This window comes from Triturus cristatus, chromosome 1_1 (genome assembly GCF_964204655.1).
Source record: "Triturus cristatus chromosome 1_1, aTriCri1.1, whole genome shotgun sequence".
In the NCBI taxonomy this organism is placed as follows: Eukaryota; Metazoa; Chordata; class Amphibia; order Caudata; family Salamandridae; genus Triturus; species Triturus cristatus.
In genome coordinates, this window is record NC_140579.1 from 1,202,445,781 (window position 1) to 1,202,465,397 (window position 19,617).

Below are 19,617 nucleotides of genomic sequence, written 5' to 3' on the forward strand. Positions count from 1 at the left end.
TTGCCCAGACGCATGCTAACAGCTCCTTTTCAATGATGGAGTATTTTACCTCCGTAGAAGATAACGAATGCGAAGCGACTACCACTGTTTCCTCCACTTCCTTTCTATTTTTGTTTGACACCTGGCTCAGTACTGCCCGAAACCCTTACCACTAGCATCTGTGGTGAGGATATTACTAGCGTTAAGATCAAACCCCTGCAATGGAAGCACAGTATATATGTCCTGTTTTATGCTCAGAAATTCATTATTTACTTCCTCATTCCATTCACTGGCCTTACGTTCTTTAAGCAATTGCCTCAATCCAAAAGTCTTTTCTGCAAAGTTATTCACAAACTTAGAATAAAATTCAGAAAGGCTTAAAAAAGACCTAACTTCGTCTTGGCTGCTAGGGGCAGGAGCCTTAACAATAGCATCTTTAATCTCTGTCTTTGGAACAATTCCCTCCGCACTAACTACATGACCCAAACAAGTCACAGGCTTCATGCAGAATTTACACTTGTTCCATTCAATCAATCAATCAGGGGGGTTTTAAGCGCGCTACTCACCAGTGAGGGTCTCAAGGCGCTGGGGGGAGGCGCACAGATCTGTTCAGCCGAAGAGCCAGGTCTTGAGGGTCATCCTGAAGGTGTTCAGGGAGGGGGCACGTCTGATGTCTGCCAGTAATTCGTACCAGGTCTTGGCTGCAATGTGAGAGAATGATCTTCTGCCTGCTCTGGCTCTGTCGATGCGTGGGGTTTTGGACAGTGTGAGCTTGGAGGATCAGAGGTTTCTTTTGGGTACGTGGAAGTTAATTCTGTCATTGAGGTATTTGGGTCCGCTGTTGTGTAGGTATTTGTAGGCGTGAGTGAGGATTTTGAAGGCGACTCTTCTCCATGGGGAGCCAGTGGAGTCTCCTTAGGTGTTGGCTGATGTGTTCGTGCCGGGGGATGCCGTGAACGAGTCTGGCCGTGGTGTTCTGGATTGTCTAGAGCTTGCGGAGTAGGGCCTTGTTTATGCCGGCGTAGAGTGTGTTTCCATAGTCCAGTCTGCTGGTGATGAGTGCGTGGGTGACTGTCTTTCTTTATTCGGGGGGATCCATTTGAAGGTTTTGCGGAGGATGCAGAGGGCGTTGAAGCAGCAGGAGGTGATGGCGTTGATCTGTCGGTTCATGGTGAGCGATGCGTCCAGAATGATGCCAAAGTTTTGGGCGTGGTCTGTGGGGGTAGGTGGGCTTCTGAGGGCGGTGGGCCACCAGGTGTTGTCCCATGCTGATGGGGTGGTTCCAAGGACGAGGACTTCTGTCTTCTCTGTGTTGAGTTTGAGGCAGCTGTTGGTCATCCAGACTGCGACGTCTTGCATTCCTTTCTGGAAATTGATTTTTGCGGTGGTGGGGTCTCTGGTGAGGGAGAGGATGAGCTGGGTGTCAATGGCGTAGGATACGATGTTGAGGACATGTTGTAGGACAATGGCTGCGAGGGGGGCCATGTAGATGTTGAAGAGGGTCGGGCTCAGTGTTGAACCCTGTGGCACTCCGCAGGTGATTTTCATGGGGGCGGAGAGGAAGGGTGGTTGTCTGATCCTTTGGCTTCTTCCGGTGAGGTACAATCGGATCCAGTCCAGGGCTGTACCTTGTTTGCCAGAGTCATGCAGTCTGGCAACTAGTGTTCGGTGAGAGACAGTGTCGAAGGCTGATGACAGGTCGAGTAGGATGAGGGCCGCGGAGTGGCCTTGGTCCAGGAGGGTGCGGATGTCGTCTGTGGCAGCAAGTAGGGCGGTCTCGGTGCTGTGGTTGCTTCAGAATCCGGATTGGGAAGGGTTGAGGACAGCGTTCTCTTTGATGAATCGTGTCAGCTCCCTGTTGATTGTTTCCCTGCCACTTTGGCTGTGAAGGGGAGGAGGCCGATGGGCCGGTAGTTTTTGAGGTCGGCAGGGTTGGCCGTGGGCTTCTTGAGCAGGGCTCCTGCTTGCTTCCAGTCGTCTGGGAAGGTGCCTGTTTTGAGGGTGGTGTTGATAGTGCGTTGTAGTTTGGGTGCGATGGTATCTGCGGCTCTGTGGTAGATGTGCGAGGGCAGGGGTCGGTGGGGGCCCCCGAGTGGATACCTTTCATGGTCGTGGCGGTGTCGTCGTTTGTGATCAGTGTCCATTTGGAGATGGTGGGCTGGATGGTGCCTCTGGGGAGCGGGGGGCTGGGTGTGGCGTTTTGTGGGTGGTCGATGAAATTGTCGTAGAGTGTTTGGATCTTGAGGTGGAATTGGTTCCAAGCTTGTCGCAGAGGTCCTGGGACAGGGTGATGTCTGTGGCTTCGCTGCGTGGGTTTGTGAATTCCTGAATGACCCTGAAGAGTTCCTTGGAGCTGGTGGAGTTGGCGGCGATTTTGTTGTGGATGAAGTTCCTCTTGGTGGTTCTGATTTGGTTGTGGCAGTCTGTCATGGCGTCCTTGTAGGTGGAGTAGTTTTCAGTTGTCTTGGTGTTCCTCCAGTTCTTCTCCAGGCGTCTGCAGGTACGTCTGGCTTTTTGGAGATCGGCGGTGAACCAGTCGGCTTTCTTGAGGCGCTGTTTGCCAAGGTTGCGGGGCGATGCAGTTGGCGATCCAAGCGTGGAGTCCTCTGGCTGTGGTGTTTGTGTCAGATGCCCAGGTGTAGTTGTCCCGGGTTAGTTCGGTGAACTCACAGAAAAGATTTAAAACAAGATCCGGACTGCTGGTAAGAGCTGTCGCAGGATATTCAGTGGTTGCATTAGAAAAGTGGTTATGAATAAGGTTCATTTTCTCCTCAAAGAATGCAGAAAGTTTGTTAGCCCATTCAATAGAGGCGGGGCTTTTGGATTGGCAAGAATAGGGGCTGGTGAATTCCTTAAGTATTTTATACAGTTCTTTATATGAGTTTGCAGCTTTATCAATTCTATTGCTAATATATCTTTTTTTAGCTAATTTTATATTGTCAAGGAAATGTCTATGTATGAGGCTGTACTCCTTTCTATCCGCAATGTTTCTGGTAATCCTCCATTTGCTCTCAGCTTTCCTACTGGCCAATTTATCCAGTTTTAGATCTTCGTTAAACCATGGTGAGGCTTTATACTTAAGTTTAATTTCAGTTAGGGATGCTACGATTTCAAGTTCCTGGGTAATTGCCTTCTCAAAAGTTTCAGCTGCTTGATCTATGTTATCGGTGTCTTTATAGGATGGAAGGCTGAGATGGGGTGCAAGGGTTGATGGGCCAACTTTTTTCCAAGGTCTGCTCAGCCTTTGTTCACCGATCCGATTACTATATATGGGGCGGTGCTGTAGGCAAAATTTTAGAAGACAGTGGTCTGACCAAAGCATAGGAATGGGTAATTCTGTTTCAATGTTAGATGAATTTGTGAACAGGAGATCTAAGGTATGGCCTGCTTCATGCGTGGGCCCTGTTATCAATTGCCGTAGTTCCAGTGATTCAAGAGTAGAGATCAGTTGGATAGTCTCTGGATCATCTGGGAGTTCTGCATGAAAATTAAAGTCGCCGATAAGAAGAAAATTGTCGGCTGCTAGCACATGTGGGGAATCTCTGTCAACTTATTGGTGAAATTAGTTTTAGTGCCAGGTGGTCTGTAGACTAACGCACCTCTTTAAGTTCCATTAGTGTAGTTCTATTTTTTTAAAATACACAGTTCCACCCATTCGGTAAGGAGAGTATTGAGTAGGTTGATCTTAATGTCGGCCCTAGCAGCAATTGCTAGTCCTCCTCCTCTCTTTTTGGTCCTGTTAAAGCGGTGCAATGTATACTCAGGGGGAAACCTACTGCGACATTGGGGAACGCGGCCTCGTGAAGCCAAGTTTCAGTGACAAAACATATGTCCGATTTTTCCGAGTCAAGTAGGCTCCATATCTCCAAAGTATGCTTAGGAATTGATCAGGCGTTAAGATAAAGCCCAGTTAGTTGTTTGGGTTGTATGGAGTATTTGGCCCGTGTTATCCCTTCTGCGTTTGTCCGCCATGTGTTGGTGCAGGGGGAGGGGGCAGTGATAGTGTGTTTGGTGTCTAAATGATCAGGAAATAATGCTGGAGGGTGGACCAAGGTGTTGGTCTGGGGTTTGGCCGGGCATTGCTTATTTAATGCTCTGAGTTCTACGCTCGAGTAGTGGTGAAGTGCCATTTGAACTAGTTAAAAATGTTAGTGGGCTGATGGCTGATGATCTTCGAGATAAAAGGTAGTGAATTTTATTAAATGTGCAGGGGTTCCGGCAGCGTCCAGGCGCAGATGGGTGCAGATGGGCTTGCCTTTGGCGCACCGCTGGCGCATGTCTGCGCTGCGGCCGCGTCCCTTCCACGTTTAAGTAGGAGGAGCGAGGGAGAAAGTAAGTGGTGTCTGGAGAGCGGGCCTGAAAGTGAAGAATTCCTCACTTCAGGTGCGGCGTGTGAGTACTGCCAAGGGCATCCCTCCGCTCAAACAGCACTAACCGTGGCGGAACGGGGACAATGGTAGAGAGGTGAATCAGGTGAGCATACAATTTAAAAACACAGCGCAGGATATTCTACAGATGCCTGATGTTTTGTACCTTCTGCAACTTAGACTGGCTTTAAAATTGCTAGTACCTCCATTAGCCTACCATCATGCTCCTCCTTACTCCTTTCTATCACTAAAATGTCACCCTGAAAGTACTTGACACCTCTTTGATCCCTAAACAGCCTAAGCATCAGTTTCTGAAAAACTGCAGCCGCTGAAGCCAGCCCAAATGGCATACACAGAAACCTATAGCAACCAAATGGTATGATAAATGCTGTAACTTTCCTGCTAGAATGATGAAGAGCAACTTGATGGTAGGCTTAGAACAAGTCAACTGTAGAAAAACATTTTACACCTTTTGTCTCAGCCAACAATTTAATATTGTTTGGTAGAGGAAATTTCCCTACAATATTTTTCTTTAAGTCACGTAAGTCAACACATAATCTTATAGATCGATTGGCCTTCCTAGCAACAACCAATGGAGAAAGCCATTTCGCACAATCAATTTGCTCAAATATACCTTTTTGCTTCAATTTGTTAAGTTCACTAACCACTTCATCTCTTCCTCTCAAAGGGATGTTCCTTACTTTGAGGTACACTGAAGTGGCGCCCTCTTTGAACACAATTTTGTATATGAACCCCTTTAATTTCCGAATAATGCCCAAAAATACATCTGGAAATTCTTTCCTACAAGTTTCCTTTTCTTCCTGTTCCTGTGTGCCCAGTGGTTTTGGTCCCTGCAACCCAACACAGAGGGTCCTACTTCAGACACATATAACTTCCCCACATGGTATGCTTCCTGAACTCAAACTAAAAAACTTTGTATCCCTACATAGGAATTTTCTGACCAGTAAATGTCACTGGTTGAATGTCAGACTCCACCGACTCCCCATTTAGCACAAATTTCTCACTCCACACATTTTTGTTAATCATAGCAAATGGGGAGCCTGAGTCCGCCACAATTGATATTTCTACCCCACCAATCAGCATGTCAAACTTGGGTTTGTTCTCTAATGCATTATCAAAATTTAGAACAATTCAGTCAACACATAACACACCTTCATTGTTACTCACATCACTGTTTTCTGAATGTTCAGATTTGGTTTATCAAATACATACTTTACAGGTTGTTTGGTTTTCTTGTTTTTCCTCCTACAAACTTTGCATAGTGGCCGATTGCTCCACAAAAAGGTCATCTGACCTTAATTGCTGGACAATTTTTATCTCTTGCTAAATGTTCTATACTCCCGCAGCGGAAGCAAGAAAGTACCTTATCTTTACCTTCACATTTTTTAATATCTTGAACTTTGTTCATACATTTATTTTTTTTCTTCTCCTTACCTGAAGTGACATTACACACAACATCCTTATCCTTACTGCTAGTAGATGAAGTCGCACCAATTGCACACCTTTTTGAAAGCTCTCTTTTCTTTGCAAAGGCCACCACTTCTTTTAAGAAAGAATCTCTGCTAACCCACAACCTTTCCTGCAAGTTATCATTGTTGTGCATAATTATTTTGTCATGTATTCGTTCATCATGAAGTTTACCAAACTTGCAAGATACTGACAATTGTTTTAGTGCAGAAACATAGCCTTTACCCGGCTCTTGCTTTCCCTGCTTCCTCTGAAAACAATTGAAATGGTCAATAGCAGTCAAACTGCTGGCTAATACTAAATATCTAAATCCTCTAGTGCATGTTAAATACATCACCAGCTGTTGTAGATCTTGCTTTTTTTTCCATCGGACCATATACTCTTAGGCCCTCTGGTCCTGAACTATGAACCTGAAGATGTGTGGGACTGGGTGGAACAAAATCAGGAACATGAAGTAGGATTTTATTCCTTCTTGAAGCAGAAAATTCTTCTGAACCTTCCTCATCTATTGCTGACATATTAATAAAATACTCTTTCCACTCTGGCCATTTCATTTGGGGTTCGCCCAGTAAGGGTAAATATGGCACTGGTGGAGGGAGTGAGAAGGTGTTCACACACATAGTTAAGTTATACTAAACAATGATAACTTAATTTAAGGATTCGTAATGCCAGAACAATAAACTTAAAATACCAACTCCTCACTACTAATATTTATGTACCATATATAAATAAAATATCTTGGTGTCAATAGAACTCATCACCATAGATCAATTAACTGAGAAACTTCCAGGTGTTCACACCACGACCCAGACTTTTAAGCTCTCGTGATGTAGAAGTAGTGCAACTTCTTTAGAATAAGTGAGGTGTGCTGTAGGAGAGTAGGGTCTGCTATCCTATGGTCACCCCAAATTTTTGCTTTTTGCTTCACTGGTTTTTGACATATTGAGGCTGTGGGCCTGCCAATCAGACCCCCAGCCTGCTGTTCTCTCTACTAAATTAAAACTATGCACCCTAGGTGCATAACCAATTGGAAGTGGATCACCCTGTCAGCCCCTGTACCAGTGTACACTAGGTACCCAGGGCATTGGTGTACCCAAGGCCTGCCAGGGGCTGCAGCATGTATTGTGCCACCCCAGGCTTGGCCTAACAATCTGACACAACTGGCTGATCACTCAGCTGGGGTAAGTTGGTGTAATCACCTCTTACTTAGGTGTAGTATACCTATACCTAACCTTAAATGGGACACCTGGTAACCTATAAGTCACTCCTATGGCAGGCCTTAACAATCCTGAAGGCAGAGTGCTTGGTTCCATGTGAGATGGTGCTCTGGCATGAGCTGAGCCTGTCTGCAGTGGTCGGAACAACTTCCTTCTACTGTTTCCAGATATCGTCATACCATATACTCTTAAGTGCATTATGAACCTCGCGGTTAAATGCTATCTTTGGTTTGGCTTTATCAAAACATGTCGAGTAAGGTGTCATACGAATTGGAATACTAACCCCTCGCCAATTCTGGCGACGGGGTTAGCATTCCACCCTTCTAGAGGGACACGACATGTACAGTACCTGAAACCCGGGTAAAATCAGACATAGCCTCAGCTCCACAAAATGGATGCTGCCACCACAGACACAAGTCTGCCCTCCTGCTGCTGGGAGTCCTTCCAGCTTGGGAGGTGTGGACAAAGGGTTTCCTGCCAGGGGAGGTGCGAGCACCACCCCAGACAGGATTTTGTGTATTGGTCAGGTAGGGCTTGAAAGAAACCAGACATGCCTGTGGCTCACAAGGAGCCTCGGTGCATATGCCAGTTCAAACCGGTCCTGGGGCACACCAGTCCCGGGCCTGGGGCGAGCTGGACAAAGGATTGGGGGTGTAACCACCCCCCTTCCTGGTCCCACCCATAGGGAGGGACCTAGCAGGTAGTCCGGCCCCTAGAATCCGAATAAAGGTAGGAGCTGTGTCCTAAGACTTCAGACATCCTGGAATCAACTTGAAACTAAGAAGAAGACGGGAACTTCGACATTCTGCTGCACAGAAGACTGAAGAAAATCTCCCCTGTGGTCAGGGAGTGACCACCTTGCTAACGCAAGCACCATCCAGCGAATCAACGTCTGCTTTGCCGCCGCCTCCCGCTGGAGCCCGAGCCCAGAGACTGACAAGACCTGGACCTCCAGACCTCTCACCGCCCGATCCACAGTCCCTGAAAAGAGGAGACCCGTGGAGGCACCGAGACACGTGGAGCCAGCCATCTTGGAACGACTACGACAAGCTGACCAGTGCAACAACCGAGGCTCCCTCCAAGTTGTGCTTTGGGTCCTGAGAAGCCCAACCCTCGAGCAGCATCTGCACCAAAGGTGAGCCCTCCAGCATCTCCACGATCTGCGTGGGGCCCTTCTGCATTTTGCCACTCGACGCGCCTAACCGGTTGCTGGCCCGCTGGCTAGTGGCCATCTTGGCGACGAAATCTACGACAAACACCGCTGGTCTGGTTGCTCCAGACTGGCCCTTGCTCACCTCCAAAGGAGCAATCCCTCTGACCTTGCTGGTCAGAACCAACAGCTGATTTCCGAATCCTCCTGCAATTGCTTTTGCCAAGGCTTGTTTGCTTCGATTAAGTCGCCGACACCGCCGACAGCGAGAGCCTGCGTGGGACAGCTCGTGAGCCGACTCCTGGACGTCGTCGACCTTCAGGGACCACGTGGCTGCGGAGACAAGCTACCCCTCATCACCTGTTTGCACCCGACATCGCCTGGTACCCACCTGGTGCCACGCTGGTCACTGGCTAGTGACTGTGAACACTGTCCCCTCTGCTTACAGGTCTTCAACATCTCCGATCCACTCTTGGATCCACTGCATCTCTTCCCGACCGACCGCCTGCAGCATCTTTGTCCCAGGCTCAACGGAACAGATAGAAGAAACCCGACGCACTTTGAGGCCTATGCACCCGCTTCCTGTGGGTGAGGTAAAGCTGGTACTCCGGTGCCCATGTGTAGTAATACATCTCTAGTGCCTGTGTTCCAAATCTTAAGTTCCTAGGTCATCCGGAAGATTCCTTTTGCAGTAACTTTGTACTTTTTACGCACCCATTGAAACCTATGGGAGCCCGCGTGTGACTATTTGCTCTGCACACGCCACCCGTGGACCTCCTGGTCACTAACTGACGTTAGCTCCTTGTAGGCCCAGCGATTCCAGAGGCCCTAGGCCTTTTCCCTTTTCTGTTCGTGGTACTTATACCACTATTTTAGTATATGGTTCGAGTGGCCACCAGGGCCTATCCATATAAAGTGCAACTTCTGTGTATTCTGTGATAATCTTGTTTGACGATTTGTGCTCCTGTGCTCATAAAGAGACTAGGGGTTACTTTGAGAAATAAATACATATATATTTTGAATATATATCTGTGTGGTGTCCTTTCATTGGTATAAAAGGGGGTTACTATTGGTAAAACAGCTTGCTTAACACGCTTCACGAGTTTAGCCTCAAAGACTGCTTAGCCTACGCTACCACTAGGGCAGCTAGTCCAAAAAGGTTGACTTACAACCACACCATAAGGGTTGCTTGGCATGGTACAAGGTGGTCACTAGAACTAGTGAACAGCATATACCAGGCCAACTTCTCACATTGGTGAGCAGCGGTTGGATTTGAGCTTGCTGTGTTTTACCATTGTAATCTCTTGGTTACCAATTGAAAGATCACATAGGTACCTGTAGGTACATATAAAACAAGATTAGATATACTTAAGTTCTACTGAACTTAGTTGTTGTAGAGCAAAGGGAGTAGCACACCCTGACTACAACTACTAGATAGGTTTAGTAGGTAAACCCAAGTGTAGGTAGATTGCAACACATCCACCCACACTTAAGAGCAATGGCCGGGGCAGAGGGGTCCACTGTACCCATCTCTGTTGAGAGTGACCCCCAGAGGGCACCATCCAGCTTTGCTACCCTTAATCAGAATGAGCTCAGGCATTTGGCAACTCTTAGAGGCCTTAAACAGCCCAAGAACCCAAACTCTGCTGAGCTCAGAGAGCTCTTACAGAATGATGAGAATCAGAGAGCACTCAAGAAAGCTTCCCAGTTAGCCCCCTTAGGGACAGGAACAGGAGGCCCCCCTTCTAAAGATGCCACTGAAGTACCCCTTCCCAATAGTCACCCCTTAGATGGGATGCCTACCACAGAGGATGAGAGTGAAAAGGATACTGACAGTAGTGAGGATGAAGGGAGAACTAGCCCAGTGCCAAGTATTATACTTGGCCCAGCTAAACCAAGGCTATTGGGGACTGACAGTGGGTTCAACCCACTGGATCTCCCCAGTGGACTTAACACAGGGCTTGGAAGGCAAAGGAATCGCTCAGGTGACTCCAATGCTTCCCATGGCTCTAGAGGCTCTCAAGGTCACTCCAGGAGAAGGATGACCACCCCTCAGAGGAGGGAACATGAGGCCAAGATGCAAGAGGCTCAGCTGAGGATCAGGAAGCAGGAGCTAGAAGTAGCCCTGATGGAAGAGAAACTTAGCAAGGCTAGACAGCATAAAGAGAGTGGGTCTATACCCACTGGTGGCAGCATTGTCCCTAAGGACAAAGATAGGGTTTTCGACAATAGAAACCTGTCTAAGGTTGTGCCCCCCTACAAAAGTGGGGATGACATCCACAAGTGGATAACTGCTCTTGAGAGAGCCTGCAAAGTACAGCAGGTTCCTGAAGATCAGTGGGCAGCAATCCTCTGGCTCTCCTTTGAAGGAAGAGGCAGAGACAGACTCCTCACTGTTAGAGAAGAGGATGTCAGAAACTACAGAGTCCTGAAGAGTGTTCTAGTTGATGGGTTAGGCTTAACCACTGAGCAGTACAGGTTAATGTTCAGAGACACCCAAAAGACACAGACTCAGGACTGGTCTGAATACATTGAATGTGCCACTAAGGCTTTGGAGGGTTGGTTGCTGGGAAGTAAGGTATCTGATTTTACAGGATTGTATAATTTGATGATGAGAGAACAGATTTTAAATAACTGTCAAAACCAGCAACTGCATCAACACTTGGTTGACTCTGATCTGACCTCTCCCCAAGAATTGGGAAAGAAGGCAGACAAATGGGTCAGAACCAGGGTTAAGCAAAAGAACCAGAACCAGGGCCAAGGGGGTGATCAGAAGAAAACAGACCAAAAGGGTGGAGATCAGAAATCTAAAGACCAGAAGTCTTCAACAGGGCCCCAAACTACTGCTAAGGAGGGTGGGTCCCAACCGTCCAAGAAGAAGAAAGAAGGTCAGAAGAAACCCTGGTGCAATCATTGTAAAAATACAACTCACTGGACTAGTGATTGCAAAAAGGGTGGAGCCCCCAACACTGTTGCCCCTAAGGCACCTGCTCCCAGTACTACTGTTAGCAGTGTTGGTCCCCAGACAAAGGGTGTAGTGGGAATCACTATGGGAACTGAAGGAGATTCTGACTTAGACAGAACCCTGACACAGGCAGTCTTGATCTGTGATGGGGACATTGATTTGTCCCTGACTGTGAGCCCCAGTAACCTGGGCAAGTACAGACAGACTCCTTTAATTAATGACAAAGTGGCTCAAGCCTACAGGGACACATGTGCCAGTGTCACTATGGTGACACCAGGCTTTGTGGATCCTGGACAGTACATACCAGGTGAGAACTACCTGGTGACCAATGCCAGCAATGCCACTACTTCACACAGTGTGGCAGTTGTTAACTTCTCATGGGGAGGGGTAACTGGCCTCAAAAGGGTTGTGGTTAGTGCAGACCTCCCAGTAGAATGTTTGTTGGGCAATGACCTAGAGAGTTCTCTATGGTCAGAAGTGGAGTACAGGACTCATGCAGAGATGTTAGGTATATCATCACATGTCCTTGCTGTGACCAGGTCACAGGCCAAAAAGTGCCTCACTGAACCACAGGTCTTGGATCCTGGAACAATGGACCAAGCACCTACCAAGAAGAAGAACAGGAGGGTCAAGGCTGTGCCTTCCCCCCTGCCTCAGAGTGATGATCAGCCTTCCCAGGAAGCTGATCTAGAGGACCCTGAAGGAACTGTCCCTGAAGAGCTTGAACCTGATCAGGTTGAGTTTCTGGGGACAGGGGGACCTTCAAGGGCTGACTTGAGGCAGGCTCAGTTATCCTGTCCCTCTCTTGAACCCCTCAGACAGCTGGCTGCTGCTGAGGCTGCTGGGAATGCTCAAGGTACCCATAAAGTGTATTGGGATGAAGGGCTCCTTTATTCAGAGGCTAGAGACCCCAAGCCTGGTGCAACCAGGAGGTTGGTTATACCTCTGCAATTTAGGGGCTTCCTTCTTACCTTGGCCCATGATATTCCTTTAGCAGGACACCTAGGCCAGAACAAGACCTGGGACAGACTTGTCCCTCACTTTCACTGGCCTCATATGAATGAAGATACAAAGGAGTTTTGTCGCTCCTGTGTTACCTGCCAAGCCAGTGGCAAATCAGGTGGCACAACAAAGGCCCCCCTAATACCACTACCTGTGGTGGGGGTCCCCTTTGAAAGAGTGGGAATAGACATAGTGGGTCCCATGGATCCTCCCACTGCATCTGGGCACAGATTTATACTGGTGGTAGTGGATCATGCCACCAGGTATCCAGAGGCAATTCCCCTTAGGACCACTACAGCTCCTGTTGTGGCCAGGGCCCTGCTGGGAGTATTCTCCAGAGTGGGGTTTCCTAAGGAGGTAGTATCTGACAGAGGTACCAACTTTATGTCAGGATACTTGACAGCTATGTGGAAGGAATGTGGTGTCAACTACAAGTTCACCACCCCTTATCACCCACAATGCAATGGGCTTGTTGAGAGATTCAACAAGACCCTAAAGGGTATGATCAAAGGATTACCTGAAAAGCTCAGGCGAAGATGGGATATCCTTCTACCCTGCCTTCTGTTTGCTTACAGAGAGGTCCCACAAAAAGGAGTTGGCTACAGCCCCTTTGAATTGTTGTTTGGGCACCCTGTGAGAGGCCCACTGTGTTTGGTGAAGGAAGGCTGGGAGTTACCTCTCAAAAAGCCTAAGCTAGACATAGTGGACTATGTACTTGGTCTCCGCTCCAGGATGGCTGAGTATATGGAGAAGGCATCTAAAAACCTTGAGGCAAGCCAGGCCTTACAGAAAGCTTGGCATGACCAAAAGGCTGTCTTGGTTGAGTATCAGCCAGGACAGAAGGTATGGGTGTTGGAGCCAGTGGCCCCAGCAGCACTCCAAGACAAATGGTCTGGACCCCATACAATCCTGGAAAAGAAGGGAGAGGTCACCTACTTGGTGGACCTAGGAACTCCCAGGAGTCCCCACAGGGTACTCCATGTTAACAGGCTTAAAGCATATGTTGACAGGGCAGACATGGGCTTGCTCATGGCTACAGATGAGGGACAGGAGGAAGAGAGTGACCCTCTCCCAGACCTGTTGTCTCAGAACCCTGAAGATGGCTCAGTTGAAGGAGTGACCCTTGGAGGCAACCTCACTGCCCATCAGCAGACTGAATGTAGACAGGTTCTACAATCATTTTCACATATGTTTTCCTTGATACCTAGTCAAACTGACTGGTGTACCCATGTTGTGGACACTGGTGACAGTCTGCCTGTAAAGAACAAACTTTACAGACAACCTGACCACGTCAGGGACTGTATAAAGGCTGAGGTACATAAAATGCTGGAATTAGGTGTCATTGAACCCTCAGAGAGCCCCTGGGCTAGCCCAGTGGTTCTGGTCCCCAAACCTCACACCAAAGATGGCAAGAGAGAGATGAGGTTCTGTGTGGACTACAGAGGACTCAATGCTGTCACCAGGACAGATGCACACCCTATTCCAAGGGCAGATGAGCTCATAGACAAACTAGCTTCTGCAAAGTTTTTGAGCACATTTGACTTGACAGCTGGCTATTGGCAAATCAGGTTAGCTGAGGAGTCTAAGGCCAAAACAGCATTCTCAACCCCAGGTGGGCATTATCAGTTTGTGGTGATGCCCTTTGGTCTGAAGAATGCACCTGCCACCTTCCAAAGGCTGGTGAACCAAGTCCTTACTGGGTTGGATGACTTTTGCGCAGCATATCTTGATGACATTGCTGTCTTTAGTTCCACCTGGGAGGATCACCTGATCCACCTGAAGAAGGCTCTTGAGGCTCTGCAAAGGGCAGGCCTCACTATCAAGGCTACTAAGTGCCAGATAGGGCAGAGTAAGGTTGTGTATTTGGGCCACCTTGTAGGTGGAGGCCAAGTTCAACCACTGGAGAGTAAGATACAATCCATCAAGGACTGGTCCCCTCCAACCACCCAGACTCAAGTTCGAGCTTTCTTGGGCTTGACTGGGTATTACAGGAAGTTTGTTAAGAACTATGGGTCCATTGTGACTCCTCTTAATGATCTGACATCCAAGAAGATGCCCAAAAAGGTTCAGTGGACAGTAAACTGTCAAAAGGCATTTGATGACCTGAAGGAGGCCATGTGCTCTGCACCTATCCTGAAAAGTCCTGACTACTCCAAAGAGTTTATTGTCCAAACAGATGCTTCTGAGTTGGGTGTGGGAGCTGTGCTGTCACAACTTAATGTAGATGGTCAAGACCAACCCATTGCTTTTATTAGCAGAAGGTTGACCCCCAGAGAGAAGAATTGGTCAGCTATTGAGAGGGAGGCCTTTGCTGTGGTGTGGGCCCTGAAGAAGCTGAGGCCATACTTGTTTGGCACTCACTTCAAGATTCAGACCGACCATAAGCCCCTCTTGTGGCTAAATCAGATGAAGGGTGAAAACCCCAAACTGCTTAGGTGGTCCATTTCCCTACAGGGGATGGACTTTACAGTGGAGCACCGGCCAGGTACTGACCATGGGAATGCAGATGGTCTCTCCAGGTACTTCCACTTAGGACATGAAGACGAGACTGGTCAAGGCTAGTTTAATGTCCCAGCGTTTGGGGGGGGGTTGTGTAGGAGAGTAGGGTCTGCTATCCTATGGTCACCCCAAATTTTTGCTTTTTGCTTCACTGGTTTTTGACATATTGAGGCTGTGGGCCTGCCAATCAGACCCCCAGCCTGCTGTTCTCTCTACTAAATTAAAACTATGCACCCTAGGTGCATAACCAATTGGAAGTGGATCACCCTGTCAGCCCCTGTACCAGTGTACACTAGGTACCCAGGGCATTGGTGTACCCAAGGCCTGCCAGGGGCTGCAGCATGTATTGTGCCACCCCAGGCTTGGCCTAACAATCTGACACAACTGGCTGATCACTCAGCTGGGGTAAGTTGGTGTAATCACCTCTTACTTAGGTGTAGTATACCTATACCTAACCTTAAATGGGACACCTGGTAACCTATAAGTCACTCCTATGGCAGGCCTTAACAATCCTGAAGGCAGAGTGCTTGGTTCCATGTGAGATGGTGCTCTGGCATGAGCTGAGCCTGTCTGCAGTGGTCGGAACAACTTCCTTCTACTGTTTCCAGATATCGTCATACCATATACTCTTAAGTGCATTATGAACCTCGCGGTTAAATGCTATCTTTGGTTTGGCTTTATCAAAACATGTCGAGTAAGGTGTCATACGAATTGGAATACTAACCCCTCGCCAATTCTGGCGACGGGGTTAGCATTCCACCCTTCTAGAGGGACACGACATGTACAGTACCTGAAACCCGGGTAAAATCAGACATAGCCTCAGCTCCACAAAATGGATGCTGCCACCACAGACACAAGTCTGCCCTCCTGCTGCTGGGAGTCCTTCCAGCTTGGGAGGTGTGGACAAAGGGTTTCCTGCCAGGGGAGGTGCGAGCACCACCCCAGACAGGATTTTGTGTATTGGTCAGGTAGGGCTTGAAAGAAACCAGACATGCCTGTGGCTCACAAGGAGCCTCGGTGCATATGCCAGTTCAAACCGGTCCTGGGGCACACCAGTCCCGGGCCTGGGGCGAGCTGGACAAAGGATTGGGGGTGTAACCACCCCCCTTCCTGGTCCCACCCATAGGGAGGGACCTAGCAGGTAGTCCGGCCCCTAGAATCCGAATAAAGGTAGGAGCTGTGTCCTAAGACTTCAGACATCCTGGAATCAACTTGAAACTAAGAAGAAGACGGGAACTTCGACATTCTGCTGCACAGAAGACTGAAGAAAATCTCCCCTGTGGTCAGGGAGTGACCACCTTGCTAACGCAAGCACCATCCAGCGAATCAACGTCTGCTTTGCCGCCGCCTCCCGCCGGAGCCCGAGCCCAGAGACTGACAAGACCTGGACCTCCAGACCTCTCACCGCCCGATCCACAGTCCCTGAAAAGAGGAGACCCGTGGAGGCACCGAGACACGTGGAGCCAGCCATCTTGGAACGACTACGACAAGCTGACCAGTGCAACAACCGAGGCTCCCTCCAAGTTGTGCTTTGGGTCCTGAGAAGCCCAACCCTCGAGCAGCATCTGCACCAAAGGTGAGCCCTCCAGCATCTCCACGATCTGCGTGGGGCCCTTCTGCATTTTGCCACTCGACGCGCCTAACCGGTTGCTGGCCCGCTGGCTAGTGGCCATCTTGGCGACGAAATCTACGACAAACACCGCTGGTCTGGTTGCTCCAGACTGGCCCTTGCTCACCTCCAAAGGAGCAATCCCTCTGACCTTGCTGGTCAGAACCAACAGCTGATTTCCGAATCCTCCTGCAATTGCTTTTGCCAAGGCTTGTTTGCTTCGATTAAGTCGCCGACACCGCCGACAGCGAGAGCCTGCGTGGGACAGCTCGTGAGCCGACTCCTGGACGTCGTCGACCTTCAGGGACCACGTGGCTGCGGAGACAAGCTACCCCTCATCACCTGTTTGCACCCGACATCGCCTGGTACCCACCTGGTGCCACGCTGGTCACTGGCTAGTGACTGTGAACACTGTCCCCTCTGCTTACAGGTCTTCAACATCTCCGATCCACTCTTGGATCCACTGCATCTCTTCCCGACCGACCGCCTGCAGCATCTTTGTCCCAGGCTCAACGGAACAGATAGAAGAAACCCGACGCACTTTGAGGCCTATGCACCCGCTTCCTGTGGGTGAGGTAAAGCTGGTACTCCGGTGCCCATGTGTAGTAATACATCTCTAGTGCCTGTGTTCCAAATCTTAAGTTCCTAGGTCATCCGGAAGATTCCTTTTGCAGTAACTTTGTACTTTTTACGCACCCATTGAAACCTATGGGAGCCCGCGTGTGACTATTTGCTCTGCACACGCCACCCGTGGACCTCCTGGTCACTAACTGACGTTAGCTCCTTGTAGGCCCAGCGATTCCAGAGGCCCTAGGCCTTTTCCCTTTTCTGTTCGTGGTACTTATACCACTATTTTAGTATATGGTTCGAGTGGCCACCAGGGCCTATCCATATAAAGTGCAACTTCTGTGTATTCTGTGATAATCTTGTTTGACGATTTGTGCTCCTGTGCTCATAAAGAGACTAGGGGTTACTTTGAGAAATAAATACATATATATTTTGAATATATATCTGTGTGGTGTCCTTTCATTGGTATAAAAGGGGGTTACTATTGGTAAAACAGCTTGCTTAACACGCTTCACGAGTTTAGCCTCAAAGACTGCTTAGCCTACGCTACCACTAGGGCAGCTAGTCCAAAAAGGTTGACTTACAACCACACCATAAGGGTTGCTTGGCATGGTACAAGGTGGTCACTAGAACTAGTGAACAGCATATACCAGGCCAACTTCTCACATGTGCGCATCACCGTAACCATAAAATACTGGCTGCGCGTCCCAAAGAGTGCTAACATGTAGTGCACAAAACTGAAAATAGAGGTGTGCATGTCACCGTGAAGAAGCATACGCACACAAGCCAAGCAGATCAAGTTGCAGAAAAGTGCTTTAATACAAGGTGTGCGCATCAATGTGGAATAGAAAGCACAAAAATTGCCCCAATTTCAAAGATTCTCCTCACTCCTCAAAGCTAGTAACCAAGTAACCGTAATTCATTTTAAAACAAGGTGTGCACATCACCGTAATATAGAAAGCAGTAAGAATGCCCAAAAAACATCTAAGCCCATTCCTTAAGCAAAAGGTATGCGCATCACGTAGTGCACCAGCAGTAACAGAAGACATTGACTGCAATCCTTCACGACCCCCAATTCCTATATGGCTGACGCGGTTAACAGTCCAGAAAATGCCCTCACAGTGATGACATTTCAATAATTAGAAATTCTAATTTTAAGGTGCAGAGGCAATCCTTTTCTTATTTGGCCCCTATATTCGCGTCTGCACTGATTATACCAAATTCTGAAAATTACGAGAGACTTACTCATTCTAATTTTGCCCTTTGGTTGTGCTGCTTGTGGCGATCCATAGCGTCGAGATACCCTGTTGGAGTGATTTGTGCGCAATATTAAGTTAAAATAACATAACTTAATATTTTAATACTTTGAAGCCAATGGTCTTCCCACATCCTCCAGGCTTATTAAATGGGTTGTTTTCAAGACTGTAATAAGTGGACACTATATTTGCACTGTGATAAGAGTCCATCAGACAGTAGCACAGGTACTTACTGCACTTGAGAAATACCTCAGAGCTCTTGAACATCAAACAATTACAGATGCATTATCGGACAGCAGGGAACTGCATGTGCAAATTAATTGAAAGACTTTGTTGCATATTATTATTATTAAACTTTATTTCGGCCAGAAGGCCATAAAAGTACAAGATAAAAATATGTATGCATTGATTTCAAAGCTTGCGTAGATAAAACACGCAATAAAGGGGTCAAATCAGGTCGTCTACTCACCTAGTTAATTAAACACAACTTGACCAGAACTCCAGTCTCTGCTATCCACACAGCTCCTAGCATTGTAGGGGCATATTAACAATGACGGTGTTAAAATTATCGCCGGTTTACACCAGATCATGGACTTCTATTGGAATTCTCAAGGGCATATTATCAAGGCCATTATCGCCGCTTTAGCAGCAGTTTTCTGCCGCTAAACCGGCGATACTTTTTAACGCCGTCCGTGATAAAATGCCCACTAGTTTCTTTGCTAATGGAAATTCACTCTGCTTTCCTCTCTCACTACCGAATGTTGTAAAGTCCAGAGGTCTCAAAGTCACAGCCTTGTACAGCTGAGTTTTTAGATGGATTGAATCTCCCTAGGATTCTGGTGGAGAATCTAGAATCACCTGACAACTCTATAAGCAGGAGAAATGCAGCGCAGTCCAAGACTTTGCTACATGTAAATCTCCAGGACTAGGTGGAATCCCTATTGAATTTTACAATACCTATCTAGACTTCTTAGCTCCGCAGCTGGCAGATTTATATAGGATATCCCATCAAGAAATGCAATTAAATATTTCTATTCAAGATGCCCTTTTGGTCTCTATCTCTAAACCAGGCCCTGACCTGCTAGATGTTGGCTCCTACAGGCCCTTAGCCATCCTAAACATTAATTAAAAGATTTTAAGTAAAATCTTGACCAAATGACTGTTCCCACCTATGCCACAACTGGTCCAGCCTGAGCAAAACTGCTTCATTCCCAGGAGATTCACATCACTCAATTTGAGCCGGTTACATAGGGACCAACTGAATGACCTTATGCCACATGACTCATTTTAGATCTAGAAAAAGCATGTATTATGCTGGACTGGGAATAAATGTTTGCAGTGCTCCGTTTATTTGGCTTTGGAAGCAAACTGATGTAACTAATAACATTACACTACTCACAAATGACTGCGAGTGAGGGTCAAAACTGGCCAACTTATCATAGATTGTGTTGTCATTAAAAGGGGCACAAGACAAGGGTGCCCCCTTTCACCTCTTTTACTCTCACTTCCAGTGAAGGC